Genomic DNA, 6,106 nt, shown 5'->3' with positions numbered 1-6,106 from the left:
TACCTCCTCAGTATGTCTTCAAAGTTAAGCAAGCCCTTGCAAAAAACAATTGAGTTGTTTCAGGTGTGTTCAACCAGAGGTACATCTAAAACGTGTCGAAACTGCTCCTGAAAATTGGAGTTGGCCACACCGGACTTGAAGTGCTCAGAATTCTGAGCTCTGTTAGGAACTTAGTGTGTCATATTAGCTGAGATTTTCCTGACCCAAATGCAGAATCACTCAAGGACACTGGTAAGTTCAAAAAGTTTAATTATCTCAAAGAATACTGTCTCTTTAATTCTCTCAAAGAATACTGTCTCTGGTCGTAGAGTCTTGGTTCTCAGGCTTGCGATCTCCTGATAGTTGATCTCGGGGGGGGGGGTCTTGGGCACAACCTGTCGGCCAGCAGTCCGGAGAGTCAGAAGGTGTACTCCTAGTGAAAGTTGGAGAGCGAGCAGGCTGGAGGATTAGTTTGGAGCTTGCAGAGGCAGCCGGTAGATGAGGTCCTGGGTTTCTGTCCGAAGGTGAAGGAAGTGAATCCAGGGTTGTGATCCATATGACCTGAGAGCAACAAAAACACGAGCTTGGTTAATTCAATGTTTGCACAGAATTTACAAAGTTTCAACCATGAACTAGGGAGCTTGGTATCTCGGAGGCTTGAGTTACCACTCAACGTGGAGCATCAGTTGAAGAATGCTTGTCCTGCAACTGCTTAAAAATGCTCCAGCCCAAGATTGGATACAGGCCCACCAGCAGAACCTCTCCGGGAAGACTGGAAGATTACACAGAGTAGCAAAAACAGATTGTGACACAGTGGGTTATAACAGGTCATAAAACAAACCCTAAATATGAACACCAGAGTATACAGTATAAACTCATAAAAAATAGTATAAATCAATTATAACTGGTTAATCAAATAATGAAACTCTGACATTTATGTATACTGTGAGGTAATAAGAATTTAAAATTCTCACACTTTTCCGGTTTCTCACACCACCACTCTGCCCATACAAATGTCACCCCAAAGAAGCAAAGTGGATCTACGACACAAGAACAATGTTTTCCTCAAGACTGTCTAAACACAGTGGCTGTCTCTGTCATTTCTCTGACAGGTCTCATATTCTACTATTTTTTTGTGTTAAGCTGATAAGATTTAGTCTAATTTGTTAAAATAAAACTTTCAACATTAAACCCACTAAAGAAATGTAGTAAGAGGTAAAATGTATCAAGAACATCCATACAAACTGCCATTTGTTAATTATTTTTGATTAATAGATCAACACTTGTACAAATGTTAAATTTTAAATAAAAACTGCAATTACCTTTCCCATTTAGAGTTCTGATTTGTTGTAATTTTCAATTATTAGTGTTTACAGAAAGCTGCCTTTGTAAAATGGTGGTCAAATGGGAGGAGGGCTAATGGACTGATTCTGTGGGTTTAAAAGAGAGAGAAGAGGCCCTGAACATCAATCAGCTGTCTGCTTCCTCTCAATCTGTTTCAGCTCCACTCTGACATGACAGCATGGGAGACTACAGCCATCGATTCATCACTGGGTCTGGAAATAAGAGGACACCTCCAGTTTGTCATACCAGATTAGTCTGTGGCCCATAACCACAGCCCTTAATAGAGGCACTAGCATTTCATCTGAAGTATCCACTAGACCACCACTGTAGATCTCAGGAGGGACGATGGTGTGGTTTATGTGTGGTTCGACCTTCTAAATGAACTGCATGTGTTTCCCTTCTAATCAAAACAAGTCACAAAGTCATTAATTCATCATAATAGTGTTCCCTAAAAACACATTTTGAAAGCTGTTCTCACATGTCATTTTTGAGGAAACGTTACATCCATTAAAGGGATAGCTCAGGATTTTGTAGTGATGTTTTTTATTTTTATTTTTTAAGCATATAATATTTTACCTGCAGTAGAAAGTCTCTTAAATCTTCATTTAGTATAAAATCAGTCCCAGAGGTTTAAAGCAAAAGATTATGTTTTGCTAATGTCAGTTTTTGAAACCTTATATGATGTTTTTTTAAAGCTTTCATTTAGCTAATTTGGATATGTTTAAGTGAGGTTCTGTGAAGTTATCAGTCATAGTTCCTTTTCTTGTAGTAAAAACATTTTATTTCACCGCATGCAAAGGTAAATAAACCCTTGAGTGGTGGATGACTAACAAGCTAGTCAGAGATATATAGGGTTTAGTTGACTTAAAAAATATAAAACAACTCAAACTATAAATATGAGATAAAAAGAATTGCTATGTCAGCAGACTTTAACGGAAATTACAATTTTAACTATATAATATAGGGTCTGGAAAGCACAGAAACACACCCTCTTTGAAGCTGATGCTTAACTAACAAACTGGTCCAAAATCCAAAAGTTTACTCTACTCTTGGCTCAGGTAGTGCAGAATGATTGCAACTGATCTGCCTGATTGACACAGTCAGATAGCTTCACATAGAAACACAGATGTTGCACAGCTGGAACAAGCAGCACCAAACTTAAGAACACTCTTTTGTGTTATTAATATTGGCTAACAAAGCGTTGTATCAATTGATATGAGCATTTTCATTTTGAATTTTTTAATAGTTAGTTCTTTCTATTTCTGTTAAAGAAATAGCGTCAGAGAGCCTCACTTCTAAACACAGAAACTAATCCTTTAAGTCACCATGATATTTGCACTGGCTGGTTTTTTACTCAGAAGCCAATGATTATTTACACCAGAAAGGTAGGTTGGAGGTGAGTCATCATCAATGGTCTTTCTGTGTGAAATGCATAATGAGAATGTAACACGTAAAACATTTCAGTCAAAGCAATTGTCTCAGAGAAAAGGCAATGTAAAAATAAATAAAGTAGCATTCACTTAGTATTTTGTGTTATATCAGACAGGTACTCCAGGGTTTAAATGGTGTACATGTTATTTCAAGACATCACTTAAGAAGTCAACATAGCACTCTCCAACAAGCAGTAAGCTTCAGCCTCGACCAAGGTACTTGGATTTATACGAAATTAAGATGCTATTTATCAGAGTTATCAGATTTATCAACTGCAGGTGAGATAATAACTGCTTCCAACCCTTTGGCAAGACCTTACTTCAAAAACCTTAAATTATCTCTTTACAGAGGAACCCTAACTTGCATGCAGCATGATTTGAATTGTTAGATTCAGCTTCAGAGCAGTTCTCCAGGGTCCATAAGACAGAATCCTTCACATAAAACCAACTCATTGTAATCCAGGTTACCTCTTAATTGGTGATTAGCTCTTACCTAGATCACAGGTCTTGGCAGTGGAATTACCCTGAGTCTTTAATAAGTACTTGACCCACAGCAGTGAAGTGTAATGGACAGAGCAGGATATGCTGGAACTGTAATAGCTTCTCTCTGCTGCCCATTCCTGACCTTGACTGACCGTATGGCTCTTTGAAAGTCTAAGTGCCCATCTTACAGTATGCCTGAAGCAATTTAGAAGTCCATACACATTCATAAAAGTCCTGCTTATTGATTCTTTCGCTGCTGTTCACACACAGTCTGGCAATGTAGAGTATCAATTATCTCTATGTGAGCTGCCATTGTCTGGGGAAAACGTGATCTATAGCTGAGGAATCTGAGCATTTGCAGGAAAGAAAAAACAAAAACTCAGAAAAACATTGACAGCTCCACAGTACATACAATCACCATGTGGTTTTGACCTTGCAGAGATAACTCAAGAATAACTTGTAACTCTTTAGACTCACAGTAATCTCAAAAGGACCAATCAAATAAAACATCTGAACTATTATAGTACAAAAGTTTAATTCGAAGTGGAAAATAATTTCACCTTAAAAATAACAGCTGCACTGACTAAACCTGAACAATTTATTGATGTGACTCTTGTCTGTAATGTCTGTAAACAGAGCAGGGGCCCCTGATGGATGCCGAACTGGTGGGGGGGTTGTTTTTTAGTCTAGGGTGATGTGTGCTGACTGTGGCCCAAGAGGCTACCCCTCTTCTTGTTTACCTGGGAGTCCTCTGGGTGAGGTTGAGCTGAAAAGCCCAGTTGGAGCCAGTCAAAGGGAGCGTGGCACAGTCTTGACCCTGGCGCTCCACTCATTGTGTAGTGCAGCGGTGTAATGAGGCCCTGTGTGGATATTGATATGACAGAACAAAAGGCCAAGGTGCAGTAAGGACAGCAATCCACACGTTTCACACCATTTGTTTTTCACACCGTATCCATCACATTAATGGGTCACCTTTCTGTGACAGCTCATGATTACCTGCTTACCCATGGAGAGAAAAGGGGGAGAAAGAGAGAGAGAGACAGAGAGAGGGAGAGAGAGAAAGCCTTGTAGGTGCATAGACAGAGAGATAGGCAGGAAGATAGGGAGCGAAGGTGCTCCAGTAGTGAGGGTAAAGGGTGAGCTGGGGCTGGAAAAAGGACTCAGGGAGAGGGGGGATGGGAACCTCATGCCATTTTTTTTCTTTCATGAAGATTGGCTCCAGCCCTGTCATGATCCCCACAGAGTGAATTTATGGCAGGTCAGCTTTCCATGTAGTCACCTGATGGATGGAGAAGATCCAAGTTTATTTGGGGCATAGTGGAAATGGCTGAAACAATTCCCTAAAGCACAGATTTTTTTAAGCAAAGGGAAAACTTAGATCCATAAGATTTTCTGATAAAATCACTGTCAAATGTGAAAATTACCAGCTTAGTGATCCCCTTTAGTCCTCTGTTTTACTTCTCCAAAGCACCTTCTCAATTGTTTTGCATATAGGAAACTAGCATTACAATACATCTATTATCCCGCGTAAGTAAATAATTATTGGCAATAAAATGTTAGAGTGCAAATACTTTTCTCTCAGTGATCACAGGTCTTCATATAAAGTTGCGTATGTGGTCTGTTTGTTATTCTATCTCAATGCTGATTACTCACGGTTTTAAAACAAATGACTCCTTTGTTTTAACAGCCAACAATTTAAATACTAAATTCTTTCACTTGAATTTACATTATTGATGCAACAATAACAGTAAACAAATAACTTATAAACTGTATATCTACAGTATAAATTGTATATCTACAATATAAACAAATCAGGCAAAAACATGGTTTCTCACAAGAATTGTGATGGCTAGACAACTTGGTCAGAGCATCTCCAAAACTGCAGCTCTCTTGAGGTGTTTCCTAGTCTGCAGCACTAAGTATCTGTGTTAGCAACCATGCAACAGTAATGCAACAGTAATGACTGCTTTATCCTTGCAGGGTGTCAGGGTCAATGGGTCAGAGGGGAGATACTCCCAAGACAGGTCTGCAGTCCATTTCAGGGCCTAAAATACACAACAAAATGAAAATATGTGGCCATCAACATGGTAGAGTCTTCCTTCAGATGTAGGACAGAACTGCATTTGGGACGACTGCAGCTTCTGTCCCATCTCTTGCAGATAGTCAGCAATAATGTCCGTCCACATTTTAGTCACCACAGTGACCAACTGTTGCATTAGTCAATGGATAGTGAGCACCACTACTTACGTTATTGTGTCAGATTTTAACCCAAGAAAGTCACCACAGCATCAGCGTATAAAGCAGCACACCCAACACTTTGTCTGGGTTGAAGGATGTTAGCTCCAAGCATTGCTGGTATGTCCAGCTTGATTCAGATACATTGCTATTTATAGTGGTGCTATAACTACTGTAAGCAAAAAAGAAAGTGACAACAAAAAATGTCTTTCTATTTTATGTGTTTAAATCGGAACATGTTCACAAACAGAGATTGCTAAAATCTCATAACTGGGACCTGGACCTCATGGTGCTGAACTCTGAAATCCATTCATTTGCATGTATTTGCGCTGTGTTGAGTAAAGTGTATTGAATCACTTTGAACCTTGTGCTGTACTCCATTCAAATTTAGCAGTTTTTAACTTTGACCTTGGTGCAACTACATATGCAGCCAATAGTTGCTGGATATCTATCAAGCTGTCCCTAGCCGGGCAGAAAGTAGACATTGTTGGGACATAGCCCCTTCGCACGCCTCACACTGCTCTTTGGATCATTGCCTCTCAGCACTACCGTATTTGCTCTTCAATTTTGTTTCTCTTTATTTGTCTAATTATGGAAGTAGTAATTATATTATTGGTCTTCGCAAAAGAAAAAAA

At 39.3% G+C, this 6,106-nt stretch overlaps 1 long non-coding RNA gene across 1 annotated transcript; it reads right to left on the bottom strand.

The window, feature by feature from the left end:
* Positions 1–258: 258 nt before the first annotated feature.
* Positions 259–5,272, bottom strand: LOC124878402. Its single transcript, XR_007040760.1, has 4 exons — positions 5,072–5,272; positions 3,977–4,515; positions 646–738; positions 259–540 (listed from the first exon to the last, which is right to left on the bottom strand). It is a non-coding gene; the product is annotated as an uncharacterized LOC124878402 (long non-coding RNA).
* Positions 5,273–6,106: the final 834 nt, after the last annotated feature.

The sequence above is a fragment of the Girardinichthys multiradiatus genome, chromosome 12 (assembly GCF_021462225.1).
Source record: "Girardinichthys multiradiatus isolate DD_20200921_A chromosome 12, DD_fGirMul_XY1, whole genome shotgun sequence".
In the NCBI taxonomy this organism is placed as follows: domain Eukaryota; kingdom Metazoa; phylum Chordata; class Actinopteri; order Cyprinodontiformes; family Goodeidae; genus Girardinichthys; species Girardinichthys multiradiatus.
This window is presented reverse-complemented; position numbering and strand designations above follow the sequence as displayed.